Below are 22,286 nucleotides of genomic sequence, written 5' to 3'. Positions count from 1 at the left end.
CAAACAGGGTATCCTTTAATTTTCCCCTAAATCATAACAATGTAAGGCATGTCAGTACTTTAGTGCCAAAGCTGCAGAAAATTTTTTGAAGCAATTTTTGAATGATGTGAGCTATTTCGAATGCTGCGATTCTATTAATTTCTTTTCTGCCATTTTCCGATATTTAATTTGGTTGGAAACTCACCAATTGATGGAGTTAAACTATATATGTTTTTGTTTCTGGAAAGGTTCAGTCTTTAAGTGAAGGAAGCTAGTTGATACAGTTGAATGTCAGAGTGCGCAACGAATAAGACTAACAAGAATAATAAAAATATTATTAAACAAACGAGAATGCCGAAACGGCTACAAAACTCTAAGAGGCTACATTGCGAATAACTTGTTTTCAAACTAAATTACAAGCTCTATTTATAGAGCAATAAACCTAAGAAACCCTAATGCGTAAATGCCAAAAATACCCTACTACAAAAGCAAATTAAATCTCTAATTAATTTCCTAAATAAACCTAATAAATTCCAACAGATACTTGATATGCAACAAGAAGACATTGTTGTTGCTACCAAAACTTATCTGATAAACTAACCAGGGATTTAGGCATTTTCGTGTTTCGAACATTTCAAATTACATGTCACTGTACTGTAATTTTTCTGTGGCCATAGACGGATCAGATGCATAAACAAGGGGATTCATCAACAGAAAACTATGAGAACAATTGGTTTCTTGAAATCAATTTCATATTCATAACTTCATATCATGAATGCTAACAATGTAGTCATCTGTAAGCCCCGATCATGTACGAAACAAACAAGCCCTTAAATATTATACACGATCTCAAGACGTTGCTTAAAACTGAAAAGAATAAAATGAATAAAGAAAGGTAGAACCCTAGAGGTTGCGTCCTTTATGTTCTTCAAGACAAAATTGGTCAAAATCAAATCATAAAATAAAGGGGAACAATCAATATTCAAATCGTATTGGCTCATATATTTCCGTGTTTCTTAATTTACTCAACTTATTCCTAATATTGGAAAGAAAAAAAAACTTATTCCGAATATAATAGATAGATTTTTTTTCTTAAATATCATATAACGAAAAAGAAAGAAGCATAATGAAAAAGAAAGAAGAGAAAGTTGATATATGAAAATTTAACAAGAGAAAAATAGAAATAAGTGGATGCAAGAGAGGAGAAGCGGAATGGACTTTTCATTTATTTATTCCTAGAGTTTTATTTAATCCTCGGAATATATGATATAGTGTTTTGTCTCACTTTTTCCAAGTGTAGAGAAGATCCCATCGATGTTTTTTCTCATCATAAGAATAAGCTCCTTTGCGTGTAATGCTCCAAGAATACTTAGATGCAAAACGAGGATCATCTTGTTGAGGATTATACAAGTCAAAGACATCATGGCCATTTTTCCACCACAAGAGGCAAAAGAGATGTGTGTTGGGAGTGACGTCATCGGATTTGAAGCTATGAGAGAAGGAGTGGTGAAACGAGAGGGTTTGTAGGCCGAGGTTTTCGTCATGGGATTTGCCGTGAAAATTGCAGTGAACCACTAATTTGATCCTTGGTCCCAAGTCATTAGTTATGTTCACAACTCTGGTTACAGGAGGATCTTGCGCACCCAAACCACCTTCAAATAGCACAAAGAATAAGCAAATAAGCAACAGTATGGACACCTTATCCATTGCCATTGCTCTAAAAATTATAGCAAAGGGTAAATAAATGTTTGTTTGTTTGTTTGTGTCCAAGCAACAACCAAAGCACCCTTTATATATTTTTGTCAAACAAGCTCTTTATGGGATGGGACTGCCATACATGCTAATTACCATAAACAAATATATCACGCGGAAATGTATTTTTCTAGAAAATCAACTCTATACATTGTACAATCTCTATTTTTCTAATTCATTGCCAAATCCTCATTATTATTATTTTCAATACAGCAATATATGGAAAATCCTCATTAATTAATTGCCAAGATTAATTCTTTTCTCATCTCAAATTTGCAATTTCTTATTAGAGATGCCTGATAGCATGTTGCTCCTTTATCGAAAGATATTATGTATATCGAATGATATTAAACTTTGGTGAATCCTCCCCATACACCTACGTCTTCTTTTGCTTAATCAGAGTTAACTTTTCAAAACAAATCAGAATATGACTACTAATTATGAGAGAGAAACTAATATAATAATAAAATTTTGAAAAAGGGATGGGAAATTGCAAATGCCCACAAAAGGCATTTTGGTTTTTGTTGTTCTGGGGATTTCCCTTTCTCCTACCCACTACTTATCCTTCGAAACCCAGATTTCTCACGTTTTGTCAAAACCCACAAATTTGGTTTCGACCGTTGTATCCCCATTTCATAATCGTTGGGGCAAGACCTTAAGGGTGCGTTTGTTGCACCGGACTATCTCGGACTGGACTAGCTTCAGGAACTAAGCTGGACTGGCTTAGACTAGACTAAGTTGGACTGACTTAGTGAAGTGTTTGGTGCAGTGCCGGACTAAACTAGAGACTAATTTTTTTTCAAGTCCCATAGTATTTTTTTTATTATTTTTAATTCATTTTTAAATTATAACAGTACTATAATTTTTATTAAATTAATTTCTTTTCTATCAAAAAATTAATTTCTTCCTACAATCCTTCTCCTAGCAAACTCTGCTCTTCCCCTTCTCGATTTCTCCGGCAAGCTCCTCCATTTACCTTTTTATCTCCACAATCTCACCATCTCCCCAAGTTGCAACCAAATAATCAAATCGTATAAAATTGAACAGATCTCCCCAACCTTCATCGTCAACCTCTCGATCTGCTTCTCGTCAGCAACGCCCACCGACGGTAGCATCGCCAGGTGCTCCATCAACTCGCGATTTTTGCCTACAGTAGCGCTGCTTCAGCTCTCCCAGGCTTGGGCCACGGAAGAGCAAGCACCGCCGACGAGCTGGCCATAGTGACGGTGCAACAGAAGAAGGCAGAAATCGGTCAAAAGCTCCAGCGACAAAATCGATCGAAACCCAGACAATCAATTAAACCCAGAAATCAATAAAAGCTCCAGCAACCAAAAATCAATCAAAACCTAGAAATCGATCAAGACCCAGTGTAATTTCACGAATCTTCACAACAAAATCGAAGAAAATGAAGAGAAAATGGAAAAGAGAAGCCGCGGCAGCCTTATGAGGACGCAGCAGTGGTCGGAGGGATGGTTTGGCAAAGTCGTGGAGCAAGATGAAGACGATGCGGGGAGTGGTGGGTGACTTTGAATTGGACGAGGAGTCGAGGAGTCGAGCAGGACGAGGAGTCGAGAAGGACGACAGAACGGGCTTAGCAATCCGCTGGTTTCTGGAGGGTCTCGCTAAGACCCTTTAGCGAGCCCTGTAGTCGGGGCGAGTGAACTTTAGTCCCACTAAAGCTAGTCCCTTCCTCTAACAAACATGGGACTACACTAACACCTAATCCAGTCTAGTCCAGTCCCACTTAGTGAGGGCAAACAAACACCCCCTAAGAATATTGGTCTCTGTTTCGGTCCCCGACCCCGAGTTCGGATCGGCTTTACGATGAATTTTCGAAGAATTTTTAGTCCAATCTTGGCGCGGCATGCCTTGAAAACACGACCAAACGATTTGTTTTGAATTTAGGTATATCCTATAACAATTATATGTCATTTTTATATCGAATTTGTGTTTATTTCAACGAAATCCTAATGGCTTCGTTTTCGAGGGAGTTGTAGGGGTTTGACAAAGCTTTTCAAGTTTAAAGTATTCGGTTTCCTCCTTGGTCCTGAGGCAGGTGTAAGCAGAGCAGTGGTTCACTTAACTTGCTATTTAATGTGCTGATTTATGTTGAGATTTGTTTTGTTTTTTAATTATTGTCTAATTAATTTGACCACTTTTTCAATATTTTTTAAGCCACACAATGTTATTTCTCTTAAAATTTAAGTAATTAAATGATCGCTTCAATGAGGTAAACTACCAATCAACTTTTCATTCGTAATCGATGATGATTTTCGGTTGTAATATCGTTCCATACTTCTAAATTTTACACATATCAATTAATAATTTTTTTTATATCAATTGATGAAACTAAAAAATATGCATGAACTAGTACACAATCTTCAACCACAAAAAACCCCTATAACACAATCTAAGTAATATCATAAAATCCTAATGAATCAACAATAAATATGTATGAACTAACGCTAAAATAAATATGAAAAAATCCTAAAAAATCAACAATAAATATTTATGAACTAACACTAAAATAAAACTAAAAATCCTAACAAATTAACAATAAATATGTATCAACTAACACTAAAAATAAGTAAGAACTAACACTAAATTAGAAACCTTACAGAAATTTTAAAGTTGATGCTGATGACTTTCGGCAGTTCGGCTGGCTTGGGTAGAATGAGGAACAACGCAACATACAATTAGGTTAGTAAAGTGAATTGAATCTGTATCAATTAATAAATGATGATTTTCGCTTGTAAGATCGTTCAATACATCTAATTTCTACACATATCAATTAATAAAAAAATCTATATCAATTTAAAATATGTATGAACTAAAAACCCTTGACTGTAGTATGTAAGTTTGTAACACAATCTTCAACAAAAAAAAAAATCCCTATAACACAATCATGATTTGAATACCAAGCAAATAAAAAAGTTGGGGTTACCTACCTGCAGTGGCGTGAGGATTCCTCCTCCTGTTTGAAAACTTACAGACAATTGGGTATTATTGAATTTGGTAAAGTGAATCTGACAACAAGAGCTAGTTTATTGAATTTGGCCACTGCCTATCACGTGAAGGTTTTTAAATTTTTTAAATAACTTGGCTCAAAACCACGTCGTTTTGGCCAAGTTATTTAAAAAAAAAAACCTTTCTTCTTCCTCCTTCTGTTTTGCACAGGGTGAAGCAGCCATGCCCGCTGGTCCTCTCCACCACAGCCCAAATTTGGGTAGTCCTTGAAGATCCTCACAGCCATTTCCCGAGCTTCCGGGTGGTCTTGGGACCACCTTGGTCCCTTAATAGATCCGCCTCTAGGTGTAAGTGCTTCAGTTCAACATCTCATAAGACATAAACACCTGTAAGTTTTCTTTTTCAGAATGCATGTCTTTTTGGTTGATTCTTTCAATTTTTGCTATTGTTATTATGTATTGGACATGAATCAACATAGATAGTTAAGTTATAACTTTAACTTATATTTTTATTTTCTTCTGCTTCTTATCTACCCAAGTCTACAATGTACATGCAGCTAAGGAGAAGACCGAGACATCAACCAGTGCAGAAGCTCCTGATAAGACTAATTTCAAATAGCTTTACAAATGAGCACCACAAATTTAAGCTTGATGTTGGTATGTGATTTCCACTCCATCTCATCTCATTTTTTTTTTTAATGTCAGTTTAATTTTCAAACCTTTTGTACGTATCCAGTAATTCTCCACATAATTGACTAATGGCCCCCTTTTTTTTTCTCTTTTTGCCCTCCATCAATTCATTCGTTAAATAGATGCTTTGTTTATATATGAAAACTTGGTTTTGATAGGAGCCAAAAGTTTGGCCATAATAATTTGTCGTTACAGTAACATTAATGATTTAATCGGGTTGTGTTTAATTTTTTTGGAGTTTAAACTAAAGGGTTGAGCTTGATGGCTTTACTTTTTTCTTTTTGGTCTTTCCTTTGCTACATTATGTGTAAATTTCAAATGCGTTCTTCAATTTTATTTTATTTTTAGTTTTTTGGAGTTTTCTTGGGTATAGTTTGGTTTTTTATGGTGAGTTCTCAACTGGGTTTTGCTTATTTTTCTGTCTCCAAATATAAGTTATTAGATGTTTTTCTTTGTTTTCCTCTAATTTTTAAATTTTTTTTTTGTTATTTAGTGTGAGAAAATGGCTTCAAAATTGGAATTTCCATTATCTGGGCAAAGGAAAATAGGAAGAGAAGACCAATAGTGGTGACGATCGAGAATCCCTTATTTGCGGTGGAAATCGATGCTCTATGTACAACATTTAGCCTAGTTTATAAGAGCTGGGGTCAAAATGAAGAACCAATGACATGAGGATTTGTTTAATTTTATCAAGTTTTGTACTGAGGTAAAACTCTCCCCATTTAACATAGTTTTAAATGCTGATTAGTATGTGTGTAGATATGATTGTCAGTATGGTTGTATATATGTAGTAGTAGAATTAGAAACATTGTTGTAATTATGTGTAACTAGAGTTGTAAACCCACAACATCGCGCGACCTTTTTTGCTTGTATAAACTAATTATGCACATTGCGAACTAATTATAAATTAATTATGCAAATACAAAATCCCGAAATGGGAGTAAGTGAAAATACAAATTACATAGAGAGGAGAGAGACATTGTGACAGCCCGTCCCGTATTAACGTTCTCGTAAGTGTAAGGTTAATGTATTATCCTTAAACGTTTTAAAGACTTAGAACATTAGGGTTTGTTTAGTACCCTAAATCTTTATTAAAGTTGGACGGTTTGTATGTTAGTGTTTGAATTATTGTAACCTTTGTAATGTGCATAAATAGGTTACACATTTCTCCCCCCTTTTTCATTGTTCTCCCAGGATTCCCTCAATCATACTCCCTCTTTCCCTCAGTCCTGCTCCCTCAAACTCATCCTCATTCTCTCTTTCCCGTCAAGCTCTCTCTCACTCCCTCTCTCTTTCTACACTCACGGCAAAACAACAAGACTCTCAAAAACTTCACAGATCGAAGAAACAAAGACCACTTGCACAGTACGGAAGCTTTAAGATACAATTTATAAGTTGATACACCCGAAGGTGAGTCCTAATTTTTGTCCAATCTGTCAGAACACCGTCGAATTCCTCGTAGCCACCACACCTCAGCTATTCTTTAACCTGGAGGGGCGCAAAACCAAAATTGAGTGGGTCAGTAAAACAAATCTTTTCAAATCCAATTTTTCTCAAAGCATTGTAACCCCTCTCCGTAAAACTTGTATACTTTCCCAGAAATGTAAAATATAAATATACATATATATTCTCAAAACTTCATTCTTACTATCTCAACATTTTTCTTTATCAATCATGCCATGCCATGTCTAATTCAACAGTTAAGTATGGATGCATCAACAATAATCATATCAGGTGCAAGAAAGTAATCAACCGGAGGCCCTCTAATAGCCCTGTACGGTTGAACCTAGAGCTCAAAATCTATCACTCTCACTCTGCCGGAGTCACCAACTGTGACCTGTACAGCCTTCTGCACATAAGTCGGAACCACCTAATGTAGTCTGTACGACTTAATGGTTAATATTACGCTCTAGTGCTTTCTCATCAATCATCTGTGCACATAATCTAAGGTCACCCACCAGTCGAAATCTCACTAACACTCTTCGACTGGCCCGTCGCACCCACTCCGCGTGGACTGTGCGACCAGCATCTACTTGGATCCAAGGCGAGCGTGCGATGCGGTGAATACTATAAGCACTAAACCATGGTGCAGGATTTGAGCTCAATATACATCAACATCATCATAACAGTAATTAAATACTCACCTGATACTCACATGTGCGTCCGCCGCACCATTCATTCATATCATTTGATTCATATCATTTCATGCATGGTAATTCAATTTACATTTCCATATATATTTCATATACTTCTATGCATGACCTTTCAATTCCTGTTTTCATATAATTTTATATACCTTTCATTTAAAACATAATTTCATTCTAATTCAATTTCTGGGAAAACGTCAAGTATATATATATACGGAAAACAAAACTGCCCACTCACCTGGAGTTCGCCCTACAACTCCTTAGCACAATACGCCAAGGCGTCATGACGATCGCCGCCTAGAACAGTAATCAAATCCAACCTCAGAATTCATATCGATAGAATATATAACTTATATAAAAGACGTCACTACGTAGATCGATCCGGAAGATTTGCCACTCAGATTTTAAATCCATAACTTCCAGAGGTCCACAATATATCTCTAGGATAACATCCTAAAATTTCATTACCATCCAACGGTCGGATCTCCGTCAATTTCCAAAACTAAGTGACGGTTAACATTTTATTTTATGAACTTACAATTCTAATTTCGGAAGATCCGTAACTCGGATTCCCAATCCGTAAGTTCCAATAATCCTCAAATATTACGTATTACAACGTATCAAAGTTTGGTAACGATCCAATGCGAAAACTATAAAACGTTATTCGAACACCTAACCAACAATCCTTAATAACTTTCTCATACGATGCTCAATTTGGGTATATAAATATACCACAGTGATCTACTCGACGTCACGGACATCGAAATATTTTTAAAATATTTTTTTACTGTAGCACGCGCCCCCACGCACCAAGGAAGGCACGGGTCCACGCGCGCCCACGCGCACCTTCTTCTTCCTTGGGTCGCCGGACTGGTTTTTCCGGCGGCCGTTTTCTGGGCAGTTTTTCAAATTGCCATAACTTTGTCATTTCTCAACGAAATCAAGTGATTCAAAAACGAAAGTTGTATCCCTTGAAGAGACAAAGAGAATGGTACCTTGCACAACACCTAGTTCGCCGTGGTTTGGCCGGAAACTTCCTCGAAAGCCTCGGAGGTCGCCGAAAACTGGGTAAGATTCAAATGAGTATAACTTCTTCAATACTCAACGAAATTGAGTGAAAAAAAAAGGAAAGTTGTAGTACTTGACGAGACGAAGAGATTGATACCTACCTCGACTCCTAACTCGCCGGGGATTCGCCGAAAAAAGCCTCGAAAGCTCCGGCCAAAATCTCCGTGTTCTTACGTCCAAAAACTTCCAACGAAGCACTCCGAGCTTCCTTGGGACCTCACTAAGCTCACTATGAGCTTGGATTGTCCTAAAACGTAACCATTTAAAAGATCATGAACAGTACATAAACACGGGACCTTAAAAACTAGGGTTTCCCGAAGTAGAACTTACCTGAAATGGGTACCATCGTGATCGTGAAGTCTTCAGGGTTCCAATGGTTGTCTTAGATTCGTCGTTGGTATAGATTTAGGGTGGTTTTGTGGTGGTCCGTGTGAGTTCGAAGGAGAGGGAGAGAGAACTGAGAGTTTCGTGAGGGAGGAGAGAGAGAGACAATGTTACGGGTTATGGGGAGGGTTTTGAGTTCCAACATAAAAATCCAAACTTAAGCCTAGTTTAAGTTCCTAAAACCAAATAACTTAGGAACTTTAAGTAAAACCAATTGTTAAATTTTCGCCCCTTAGTCCCGTTTAAGGGCATTTTCGTCTTTTCACGTCCTCGGAATTAAAATTCCGGGACGGGCTGTGACAGTGGGGTGCAAAAATTATTTTAAAAATTTGTACGGGTTCGTGACGTCGAGTAGGTCACGGTGGTATATTCATATACCCAAATTGAGTAATATATGAGAAGTTATTAGCGAATGTTGTGTATGTGTTTTTAAATAACGTTTTTATAATTATTTCTCTTATAGGCGAGACCTATACGGAGGACGAACGTAACCAGACTAGGCGTGGGGGTTACGAACTGGCTACATATCAGTGAGTGGGCAGTTATTTTTCAGTATATATATATATATATATATATATGTATGCTTGACGTTTTTCCCAGAAAACGTATTTTAAGGAAATGTGATTTAATTATCCTGTCATATATGCATCATATTTTAGTATGTGCATTATTATAATTATGCATATTGTTGCATGGTGTTGAGGAGGCCCAGGTAAGCTACATGTAAGTATATTATGCTGGTAACGATGATGAGATACGATGTTGGTTATGATTGAGATATGATTGAAATACGATGTTGGTTATGATTGAGATATGATTGAGATACGATGTTGGTTATGATTGAGATATGATGAGATACGATGTTGGTTATGATTGAGATATGATTGAAAGCTCATTCACTTGCACACGTATATTAGTGCTCCCGCCCAGAGTTAGGGGCACAGTCTTTCACGTGATGTTCACCTCCCGCACCGCATGCTCGCCTTGGATCCAAGTTAGGTGCACAGTCCTGTCGTATAGACCACTTTTAGTGGGTTCGACTCGTAGGTGACCCGCGATTTATCGCACAGTTTTCACGTGATTGTAGTACTAGAGCATATTATGTTATATACAGTGATGAATTGCAGACCACGTAAGGTGGTATTGATTGTGTGCAGGATTTATATATATATATACATGATGTGATGAGATGATTATGAGCTATATATGCAGCCGATGGCTGAGTTGATTATGATGAAAGAGTATAAACTAGATTTATGGCCGATGATTGAATTGATTATATGTTATTCCATCATATTCATATAGAGATGATGAGCATTCAATTATGATACTTTGGCATGATGTACATTCATATTGTCTAGCATGATTTTGAGATATATTACGTATATGAGTATATACTTTATTCCTGGGAAACTATACTTGTTTTACAGCGAGGGGTTAATATATTCAAGAGAAAAGAAGGTTTTGAATAAGTTTGTTTTGCTGACCCACTCAACTTTGTTTTGCGCCCCTCCAGGTTCTAGGTAGAGTTTGTTGTTGGATCTCGAGGTTTCCAGCTGAAGTTCTGACAAACCATCACTCATGTAGGATTATCTTCGAGTGTTGTTAAATTAGTACATCTTATGTTTGACTGCACTTAGACCTTGTGCTCTGGTTGTGTATTCACACTTAAACTTATCTTAGAACCTATGGTATTTGGTTTTGAATTATTCGTACTTTCCTTAAATTATCGCTTCCACACTGCGCACATGGCTACGTCACGCTCACGTGACGGTCAGCATGCCTTGACTTCGATCGGGGTGTGTCAGACATGGGAAAAGAAGGTGTACATGTCAAAGTACATTTTGACCCCTGTATCTAATGGAAAATGTTTTGGAATTAAATTTGTTAACGGAGTTCACCACAAGGATTTAAATCTTAATATTTTGACTACGGAGCTAACTTTCAAATACGAGCGTTTCAACTTTAACCAACAACAAAGCCCAAACTTATTTCTCATTCATACACGTGTGGTTTCAATAACACGTAGTGCTCAATGGAATTAAGCCAGAGAAAGCCGAAAACCTAATGTTGTCAATGGCAATACAAATGCCACAAGTAGAATGAAAAGGATTTTGAAACCGCAGATGAAAATGTTCACTATTAACATCTTATATATTGCAAGTTTGATCGGAAGCCAGTAGTTTATGTAAAGTCAATATATGTGGAAACATGTAATTCACGATACCAAATTAACCACTAACCTTGTGACGCCATTGCTGCAATGAACTAAGGGTTCTTCTACTATATACACAGATCGAATGCACTGCTACAATCAATGGGGTTTGATATCTTTTGTGCGTAATTAGTGAGAGAGAGCAGAGGACCCTATTATATATCCTAAATGGTGGTGTTTGATAAAGATATTTCCCATCATGTAATCTTTATCAAACTATCATACTAATAACCCTTATCACCACAAAACCAAACTATTCATATCAGTATAGATATATATCTACTCATATCAAGATTACTTTAGCTATATAGTCCACATACACTCCTGGATAGCTTACAAGTATAGTCAATCTTAATCTCTTATGATCTCAATCCCTTAAGCACATGTTAAACAAGTGAGCACCTCTAACAAAGCTTACATTCTCCCACTAGAGCCAACACTTGTTTATCATAGTAGCACCTAATAAGAAATCATACTTGAATGGCCATGAGAATAAGATTAACAAAACCCCGATAACAAGTTTCTGTCATAAGTTAGTATTCACGAAGAACTAAAGGGAAGTCATGCTCTAATATATAAACATTATCCCAAAAATTACTGTCATGAAACCATCAAACACATGAAACTCCATCAAGACATGAAAAATAATTCAAGATGCAAATATGAATGCTTCTATAATACACTTGCATTATGGTCCTCCCTTAAGACCAGTAAACTAGTCCACTTTATCGTCTCGTACTGAGACCCTTAAGCTGCTTTTCTGTTACAACAATTCAAACAAATTGTCATCCAAAATACACTTTCATAATGTATCTGTATCATAATTATAACACTACAATTTCTAGGAAACCTTTGCAACTAGTAGCGTGACACGCCCCGATCCCGATATTCCCCAAATATTAGGATAGGCACGTGCTGGCCGACACTCGAGGGTGACAAAAGCCATTTATTGGGTGCAAATGCTGAAAACAATGGATAGATAAGACTTATAAATATAAAAGAATAAAGAATGTGCATTTAAGGAATGTGTTCAAAGCACACATCTAATCTAGAACACTAAAAGAAATTAGTATAAAAATCGGTTGAACAAAGGAGTGGGTCCTACACCGAGAGGACTCGAAGATGCCATGCGGAAATGTGTGGATGCCGGGATTGTATGCCTCCTACGTTGTGTAGTAAACCTCATTTCTAAGACCTGAATGGGGGCACAAAACAAAGGTGAGTGGACCAAGTTCATATATACAATAATAATAAAATAGTTATCAAGATACTAACCCCCACATTTAATATAAAGAAAACTTCTAGCATAATAAGTGATAGGTTTACTGAAAACCCTAGCATGCCAAAAATATCTCAAAAGACATCGCGGAAATCAAAATATCAAACGTCTCACAGATCGTCTCGTAATCGTGGTGTGCTGCCAATAAGATCACTAAATAAATATAACTCTCGGCCCTATGCCAGCACCGTGGTCTCTGCGCCCGTAGCCAAAGATTACCAACTCCCGGCCCAATGCCTGCTCCATGTCCCTTAGCCCGTAACTAGGGATTATTTCTCCCGGCCTATTTGCCAAGACCAGATCCTCGCCCCAAGCTGCATAGTGTCCACTAGGTACGCACAAATAGTTACGCCTCTAATAAATAACCACTTCATAGTATAAAGTCATCCATCGTCTATACTATAAAGAGGGCTTTCTAAAACATGTTTTAGCATCCTATCGTCATCCATCATATAGTCTACCAGTTCATGGTTTTTATAGAAAATACAATATATTAAACTATAGCTCAATATAGGCTAATAATTAATTCATCACAAAAAACAAGACGATAAACAACATATTCCATAAACATGCTTAACATAAAATCAGTTCATAAACTCGTAAAGCATGTTATTCATTTATGCAATTAAACTATGAAATCATATAATTTTAGAAGAGGTCCACACACAAATACTCCATAGCAGCAGAGTTGTGTGGAAAAGGATTAACGAAATCCCCACAAGCAACTTCACCTAAGCACAAAAAATGTACAATTTATCAAACTACCTAACTATAGAATTTCGAGAAATGGAAATGGGTCTTGGATTTAGGTTAAATAGGGTTAGGACTTATTGGGTTTTGGGTTTGAATAGTTAGGAACAAAATGGGTGGTTAACCCACACAACACACATACACACACGCCAGCGTACACACATGCACACATGCATAACATGTATGCACACCTACACATGCACACACGTAACACACCACACGCACACACACATGGGCACAACATACACCCGCGCGCGCGCTTACACAGACACACACATACCATACACACACAGCACAACACCTCATCGTAGGAACCGAACATGCATGCAAAAAGGATGGCAGGGGTTAGGGCTTGAATAAAGGGTTCAAAACCTCATCCCAGTTATCATATAGACAAAAAGGAAGGGATTAGATGCACTAAGCCACCCACCAACTTCGAACTCGACGACATTTCACCGGAGTTTGTCGTCGGAGCTAGGTTCTTAGCATAGAGAAGAGCTGAGGTCAAAACCCTCGAGTTTTTCCATAAAACCAACATCACAATTCATAAAACAACATGCATAACCCAGAAATTTGAAGAAGGAACACAAGTCACACCTAAGTTCGAGTCTTAGAGCATTTGAAGCTCTTGGCTTCAATTGGCAAAACACACACAGGTGTTCTAATGATACATGCAGGGTTATAGCTGAGTTCCTTAAGCCCCAAGGATTCTAGATATGTGGTTAATATGTTGGATTTGATTAATTTTCGAAAAGGAAAGGAAACAAGAGCTCTCGGAGCTCTGGAGAGTGTGAGAGCTTCCGGGAGAGAGAGATGTTTGAGAGGGAAGACTCGGGCAGAGAGAAAAGAGAAGAGAGGTAGGGATCTGCCACTTGGAATTTTAAAAGAAATGGGGAATCTAGATCGATGGCTAGGATTAAATGAGATAAGGGATTAAATTGATAGACTTAAACATGTTCTAGGGAGGAAAATAGAAATATAATTAAATTGTGGGGGTGGGTGTAACACAGCGTATTAGTTTATTAGTTAAGATGATCTAAACATAAATACTTTAACGCATATTCCAAAAATACCTGAATCAACCAACGTCAAAGAACAAATGTCTTAAACATGATCAAAACTCCCACTGTTCTGCAGTATCAAAAACTTGCAGCACTTCTATTTTCCTTATATGTTTCTTGAATACTGCCACTGGAATGGCCTTGTTCAACAGATCTGCTATCATAGAACCTGTCTCCAAATAATTAATTTTAACCAAACCATCCATCACATTTTCACGAGCAACAAGAAACTTTATCTCCAGGTTCCTTGTAGCATTGGATCTCTTATTGTTCTTTGTGAAGATAATCGATGCCCTATTATCACAGTAAAGCTGAATGAATCTTGAGATTGAGTCAACAATATGAAGACCAATGATAAAATCCTTGAACCAAACTACCTAATTCATAGTTTCACAGCAAGACAAGTACTTAACCACCACGGTCGAAGAATGCAACGATGTCTTGCTTGGCACTCCTCTAAGAGACAACTCCATTAGCCATCGTGAACACATAGCTTGAAGTTGATTTCAAATCATCTGAGTAATCAGTGAAGTCTACGTCATTGTATCATTCTAAGACCAAGTTTTCAATCTTCTTATAAACCAGCATATGAGACTTAGTTTTCTCCAAGTACCTTAGAACTCTTTTCCCAGCATTCCAGTGTGCTTCTCCTGCATCAAACTGGAATCTCCTTAAAAAAAATTGATGGTAAAAGATAGGTCTCGCTTAGTACAAACTTGAGCATTCATTAAGCTCCTTACTAATGATGCGTAATGATTATCCTTCATCATTTCATTTTCCAAATTATTTATGGGACATTGCTTCTTGCTTAGCTTAGCATTCTTCAATATAGACATTCCACTTGTGTCGCATGCTGACATGTTGATTCTCTTTAAAACTTTCTCAATGATTATTTTGTGACAACCCTAACAATCCTTCTTTTTTTCTTCTTCCTTTTAATCTCGATGCCGATCACATAAGAGGGCTCACCTAAATCTTTCACCTCTAAATGCTCTCTCCCTTTCTCCTTCAGACTCTCTGGTTGTATCGTATATATACTTTCCTTCAAATCACCATTTAAGAAAGTTGTTTTTACATCCATTTGATGCAAAACAAGTCAAAATGTGCCACAATTGCCATGATTACTCTGAATGCATCTTTCGTTGGTACTAGACTAGAAGTTTCTTTATAATCGGTACCTCCTCTTTGAATGAATCCCTTGGCCACCAATCCGACCTTATGTCTCTTTACATTTCCCTTTGAGTCTCTTTTGGTTTTAAACACCCGTTTACAACCTTTCTGTTTCATGCCTTCTCTTGGTTCCACTAGTTCCCATACTTTGTTTTCTTCCATTGATGACAATTCAGACTCCATAGCTTCTAATTGTTTGCTTGGTTTTGGACTCGTGATGGCTTGTTTGAAAGTCCTAGGATCATCGAACTTTGATAAATTAAAATATGGTTCTGCCAAATACACAAAATTTGATGAGAATGTTGACTTTCTTACCCTATTTCAATAATGGTGGAGCATCACCGACTGCCAAAACTGGTGAGTTTAATCAGTGGTTGCTGCCATTGGGGTTCTATTTCTTATATCAACCACTTCGTTTTGCTCGAAGATTCTAGGTGTCGTGTATTGAGCTACAATTCAATTTTCTTGTACAAATGAAAATGGGAAAAGGGATCAGGATGTTTGCCAGTTTCTGTCTATCTACCCTTGTATTCACCTCCCTTATCAAACCTATCCATCTTAATTTTCTTTTCCAATTGATTTTCATCCTTACTTTTGTAAATCTTAAAAGTTTAAAGTGCATTTGATTCTTCTGAAACTAGGTTAAGAAATATTTATGTTCCTCCAGTGCACAAGGCTCCCGCTTTACGCAGGGTCTGGGAAAGGTGAATGTCGGCTAGCCTTACCCCCATTTATGGAGAGGCTGCTCCCAAGTCTCGAACCCGAGACCTACCGCTCATGGGCGAAGGCACTTGCCATCGCACTTTCCTAGGTCTTCCTCTACCCCTTCGGCCCTGAACCTCTGTCCCATAGTCACATCTTCGAACCGGAGCGTCAGTAGGCCTTCTTTGCACATGTCCAAATCACCGGAACTGATTTTCTCTCATCTTTCCTTCAATTTCGGCTACTCCTACTTTACCTCGGATATCCTCATTCACAATCTTATCATTTCTCGTGTGCCCACACATCCCACGAAGCATCCTCATCTCCGCTACACCCATTTTGTGTACGTGTTGATGCTTCATCGCCCAACCTTCTGTGCCATACAACATCGCTGTCCTTATTGCCGTCCTATAAAATTTTCCCTTGAGCTTCAGTGGCCTAAGATGGTCACACAACACGTCGGATGCACTCTTACACTTCATCCATCCAGCTTGTATTCTATGGTTGAGATCTCCATCTAATTCTCCGTTCTCTTGTAAGATAGATCCTACGTAGCGAAAACGGTCGCTTTTTGTGATCTTCGCTAAATTGCTCTGGTCATTAGTGTGGGTAAGTATATAAATGGATATAGATAGGAAAGCAAACACAAGATTTACATGGTTCACCCAGATTGGCTACGTCCACGAAATAGAGGAGTTCTCATTAATTGTGAAAGGTTTACACAAATACATAGGTTCAAGCTCTCATTTAGTGAGTACAAGTGAATGATTTAGTACAAATGACATTAGGAAATATTGTGGGAGAATGATTTCGTAATCATGAAACTTCTAAGTATCGGAGTGTGGTATCGTCTTGACTTGCCTTATCTGTCTCATAGGTAAATGTGGCATCTTCTCTGGAAGTACTCTTCCTCCATCCAGGGGTGGTATCTTTAACTGGTGGAGATGCACAAGGTAATGTATCTATTCCACTTGAAGCTTACTTGTAGTTTCAGGCTTGGTCAAGCGCGATACAAACCATGTAGTAGGAGTCCCCCAAGTCGTCGAGCTAGGGGATATGCTGAAAGAGGTGACAGACAAGGTAAGCAATCAGAGCTCTGGTTTCCTCCAAAGTATAAGGCCGACTGAAGAATTTGAGGGTCAAAATAAGTCCATCAAATCTAGAGTACGTTCGACCCTGCTGATATGGGATACTTTTGCTTTTGACAGAGTAGTGGATGTATCGGCACGTGTGCTGTTACGCTTGTCTCCACATGCTTCCTTGTATCTTTCTCACTTGCCCTATCTGTCCCTCAGGCAGATGCGGTATCTTCCCTGGAAGCATAAGATGTTGAAGATGAGTACTCGAGAGCAATGCCATGTAAGTAATCAGGTAAGGGGTTCCAGGCAGTCAGTTCCTGGTTGGAAGCTTGATTCCAAGTGCTGACTGATTGCTCTCGTTCTCTTGTCTTGCAGGTAAGAACAAGGCTAAAGGAAAAGATAGGGAAAAAGCATGATATGGGATACTCTTGCTTTTAACCCTGATGATATGAGATATTCTTGCTCTAGTATAGCTTGTTTGCAGAGGTATTATCGGGGGAAAAGAAAGCTGAATATTTCGAAAGGCTTCGTTGGGAGTGCCCTCTCAGATATAAGGAAGGGTTGAGCATTTTTGCAGGTCTGTCTGTCAGTTGGGGATGGAGGTCGACATATATAGGAGTCTTCCTAACAACAAGTAGTAATGCTATTCCTTTACCCTGCTTGGTCATAGCACGGTAGTGGGAGCTGCCAGCTTCACATGTCTTAACTCTGTCAGAGCACTTTGAAAAAGTGGTCTGTGGTATCTAGAAAGCTGATGTTGCGTGTGAAGATTACAGACAAGCTTTATCCAAGGAGATCCGGCTCTTGAAGTTGGGAAAGTGGTGCCTCTTCGGTTTTCGAACAAGCAATCCTATCGGGGATCTGGCTCTCGAGATTCGGAGAACGATGCCTCTTCGATTTTTGAGAAAGCAATCATGCTGGGGGTCTGGCTCTTGAGATTCGGAGAGCAGTGTCTCTTCTATTTTTGAGAAAGTAATCATGTTGGGAGTCTGGCTCTCGAGATTCGGATGGCAGTGCCTCTTCGATTTTGGAGCAAGCAATCTTGTTGGGAGTGTTTTCTCGAATGTGAGTAAAGGTTGGGTATGTTTGCTAGTCTACCTTGCCACGAAGCACAGAGGTTGACACACAGAGACTTTCCAATTATCCAGCAATGGTATTGTTCCTTTACCCTCTCTTCGATTTTGGAGCAAGCAATCTTGTTGGGAGTTTTTTCTCGAATGTGAGTAAAGGTTGGGTATGTTTGCTAATCTACCTTGCCACGAAGCACAGAGGTTAACACACAGGGATTTTCCAATTATCCAGCAGTGGTACTGTTCCTTTACCCTTGTGGGTAATAATATGGTAGCTAGACCTTCAAAATTTATGTGTCTAAATTTTGTTAGTTGTGTTTCTTTGCTATTCTTTTACCCTTCTTGGTCAGAGCGATGTAGTGGGAGCTGCAAGCTTCACGTGTCTCAACTTTGGCAGATAACTTTGGCAAAGTTATCTGTGGTACCCATAAGCTACTGTTGCGTATGGGAAGTGGGTGATTGAACAGTAAGATTCATGTGCTTTCTACTTCACCAGAAGTCTTCGACAGAATGCCCATAATTTCCGCAAAGCTGAGTGTGCGTGTGGCAGGTGCTGACAAGGCTGGAAAAGTAGATGCTTCTTCGATTTCTGAGATCGGCCCTCGTGGTCTCTGAGCAGCCCAGCTTTTGAGAAAGCAAACGCCTCTTCGATTTCTGAGATCGGCCTTCGTGGTCTTTGAGCAGCCCATCTTTTGATAAAGCAAACGCCTCTTCGATTTCTGAGATCGACCCTCGTGGCCTCTGAGCAGCCCAGCTTTTGAGAAAGCAAACGCCTCTTCGATTTCTGAGCAGGCGCCTCTTCAATTTCTGAAGCTCCGTCGAGTATAGATTTTTATAGGGGCTGGCATTAAGTTCCAAAGCACACTTGAATCTTCACCAGAAGCTCCATTCTTGCACTGCTAAGATCTTGATTTGTCCGACCTCTTCTCTCTTCAACACCTTTGAAAATGTATGGCCCCTCCGACCGTCGTTTTGACTTGAACCTTGTTGAAGAGGCAGCCCCGCCTTTTCCAGACAACATATGGCGCCCATCCTTCGTCTCCCCTACTGGTCTTCTTACCATTGGGGATTCCGTGATGAAGAATGATATGACCGCTACGGTGGTGGCTAGGAACATTCTCACTCCCAAAGATAACAAACTACTTTCCAAACGGTCTGATGAGTTAGCTGTTAAGGATTCTCTGGCTCTCAGTGTTCAGTTTGCAGGTTCTGTGTCTAATATGGCCCAACGCCTATTTGCTCGAACCCGCCAAGTTGAATCATTGGCGGCTGAAGTGATGAGTCTCAAACAGGAGATTATAGGGCTCAAGCATGAGAATAAACAGTTGCACCGGCTCGCACATGACTGTGCTACAAACATGAAGAGTAAGCTTGACCAGATGAAGGAATCTGATGGTCAGGTTTTACTTAATCATCAGAGATTTGTGGGTTTGTTCCAATGGCATTTATTGCCTTCGTCTTCTGGGGCTGTACCGCGTAATGAAGCTCCAAATGATCAACCTCTGATGCCTCCTCCTTCTAGGATTCTGTCCAATACTGAGGCTCCGAATGATCCCCCTCCGGTGCCTTCTCTTTCTGGAGCTCTACCGACTGCTGAGACTTCTCCTAAGAAACCTTTGTGAAGGTTCCCTCTTGTTTGTTTATTTTGACTCATGTATATGTACATATTTGTAACTTATCGGAGATATCAATAAATAAGCTTTCCTTCATTTCAACGTATTGTGTTAAATACACCAAAGCCTTCTTCGCTAAGTTCTTTGAATTTTCTTTTGTTGAAGCTTGTATGTTGAAGCTTTGTGAGTGGAGCATATAGGTTGAGGTAGTGTTTCCTTAATTTCCTGAGTGAGGAAAACTTCTCGGTTGGAGACTTAGAAAATCCAAGTCACCGAGTGGGATCGGCTATATGAATCTTAGAACGCCATTGTGCTCGATCATGTGTCATGTCCTTCGTTAGATTCAAGTACTCTAAGTCTTTTCTTAGAGTCTCTTCCAAAGTTTTCCTAGGTTTTCCTCTACCCTTTTGGCCCTGAACCTCTGTCCCATAGTTGCATCTTCTAATCGGAGCGTCAGTATGCCTTCCTTGCACATGTCCAAACCACCGTAACCGATTTTCTCTTATCTTTCCTTCAATTTCGGCTACTCTTACTTTACCCCGGATATCCTCATTCCTAATCTTATCCTTTCTCGTGTGCCCACACATCCAACGAAGCATCGTCATCTCTACTACACCCATTTTGTGTACGTGTTGATGCTTCACCGCCCAACATTCTGTGCCATACAGCATTGTCGGCCTTATTGTCGTCCTATAAAATTTTCCCTTGAGCTTCAGTGGCATTCGGCGGTCACACAACACGCCGGATGCACTCTTCCACTTCATCCATCCAGCTTGTATTCTATGGTTGAAATCTCCATCTAGTTCTCCGTTCTTTTGCAAGATAGATCCTAGGTAACGAAAACGGTCGCTCTTTGGTATTTCTTGATCTCCGATCCTCACCCCTAACTTGTTTTAGCCTCCATTTGCACTGACATTGCACTCCATATATTCTGTCTTTGATCGGCTTAGGCGAAGACCTTTAGATTTCAACACTTTTCTTCAAAGGTTAAGCTTTGCATTTACCCATTCCTGAGTTTCATCTATCAACACTATATCGTCTGCGAAAAGCATACACCAAGGAATATTATCTTGAATATGTCCTGTTAACTCATCCATTACCAACGCAAAAAGGTAAGAACTTAATGATGAGCCTTGATGTAATCCTACAGTTATGGGAAAACTTTCGGTTTGTCCTTCATGAGTTCTTACGGCAGTCTTTGCTCCTTCATACATATCCTTTATAGCTTGGATATATGCTACTCGTACTCTTTTCTTCTCTAAAATCCTCCAAAGAATGTCTCTTGGGACCCTATCATACGCTTTTTCCAAATCTATAAAGACCATGTGTAAATCTTTTTTCTCATCTCTATATCTTTCCATCAATCTTCGTAAGAGATAAATTGCCTCCATGGTTAAGCGCCCTGGCATGAACCCGAATTGGTTGTCCGAAACCCGTGTCTCTTGCCTCAATCTATGCTCAATGACTCTCTCCCAGAGCTTCATTGTATGACTCATTAGCTTAATACCCCTATAGTTCATGCAATTTTGTACGTCGCCCTTATTCTTGTAGATAGGCACCAAAGTGCTCGTTCGCCACTCATTTGGCATCTTCTTCGTTTTTAAAATCCTATTGAAAAGGTCAGTGAGCCATGTTATACCTATCTCTCCCAAAACTTTCCACACTTCGATTGGTATATCGTCTGGGCCTACTGCTTTTCTATGCTTCATCTTCTTCAAAGCTACAACCACTTCTTCCTTCCGGATTCGACGATAAAAAGAGTAGTTTCTACACTCTTCTTAGTTACTCAACTCCCCTAAAGAAGCACTCATTTCATGTCCTTCATTGAAAAGATTATGAAAATAACCTCTCCATCTGTCTTTAACCGCGTTATCTGTAGCAAGAACATTTCCATCCTCATCCTTGATGCACCTCACTTGGTTTAGGTCTCTTGTCTTCTTTTCCCTTGCTCTAGCTAGTTTATAGATATCCAACTCTCCTTCTTTGGTATCTAGTCGTTTATACATATCGTCGTAAGCCGCTAACTTAGCTTCTCTCACAGTTTTATTGACCTCTTGCTTCGCTTTTCTATACCTTTCACCATTTTCATCGGTCTTATCCTTGTATAAGGCTTTACAACATTCCTTCTTAGCCTTCACTTTTGTTTGTATCTCCTCATTCCACCACCAAGATTCCTTTTGGTGTGGGGCAAAGCCCTTGGACTCTCCTAATACCTCTTTTGCTACTTTTCGGATACAACTAGCCATGGAATCCCACATTTGGCTAGCTTCCCCCTCTCTATCCCACACACACTGGGTGATTACTTTCTCTTTGAAAATGGCTTGTTTTTCTTCTTTTAGATTCCACCATCTAGTCCTTTGG

At 38.9% G+C, this 22,286-nt stretch overlaps 1 long non-coding RNA gene across 1 annotated transcript; it reads right to left on the bottom strand.

Annotated features, from left to right (window-relative positions):
• Positions 1-6,812: 6,812 nt before the first annotated feature.
• Positions 6,813-8,600, bottom strand: LOC139195208 (uncharacterized). Its single transcript, XR_011579850.1, has 3 exons — positions 8,530-8,600; positions 7,773-7,831; positions 6,813-6,875 (listed from the first exon to the last, which is right to left on the bottom strand). It is a non-coding gene; the product is annotated as an uncharacterized lncRNA (long non-coding RNA).
• Between the last annotated feature and the right edge of the window lie 13,686 nt (positions 8,601-22,286).

This window comes from Malus domestica, chromosome 04, assembly GCF_042453785.1.
Source record: "Malus domestica chromosome 04, GDT2T_hap1".
Classification (NCBI taxonomy): Eukaryota; Viridiplantae; Streptophyta; class Magnoliopsida; order Rosales; family Rosaceae; genus Malus; species Malus domestica.
Note: the sequence above shows the minus strand (reverse complement) of the source record. Positions and strands in the feature narration are given on the sequence as shown.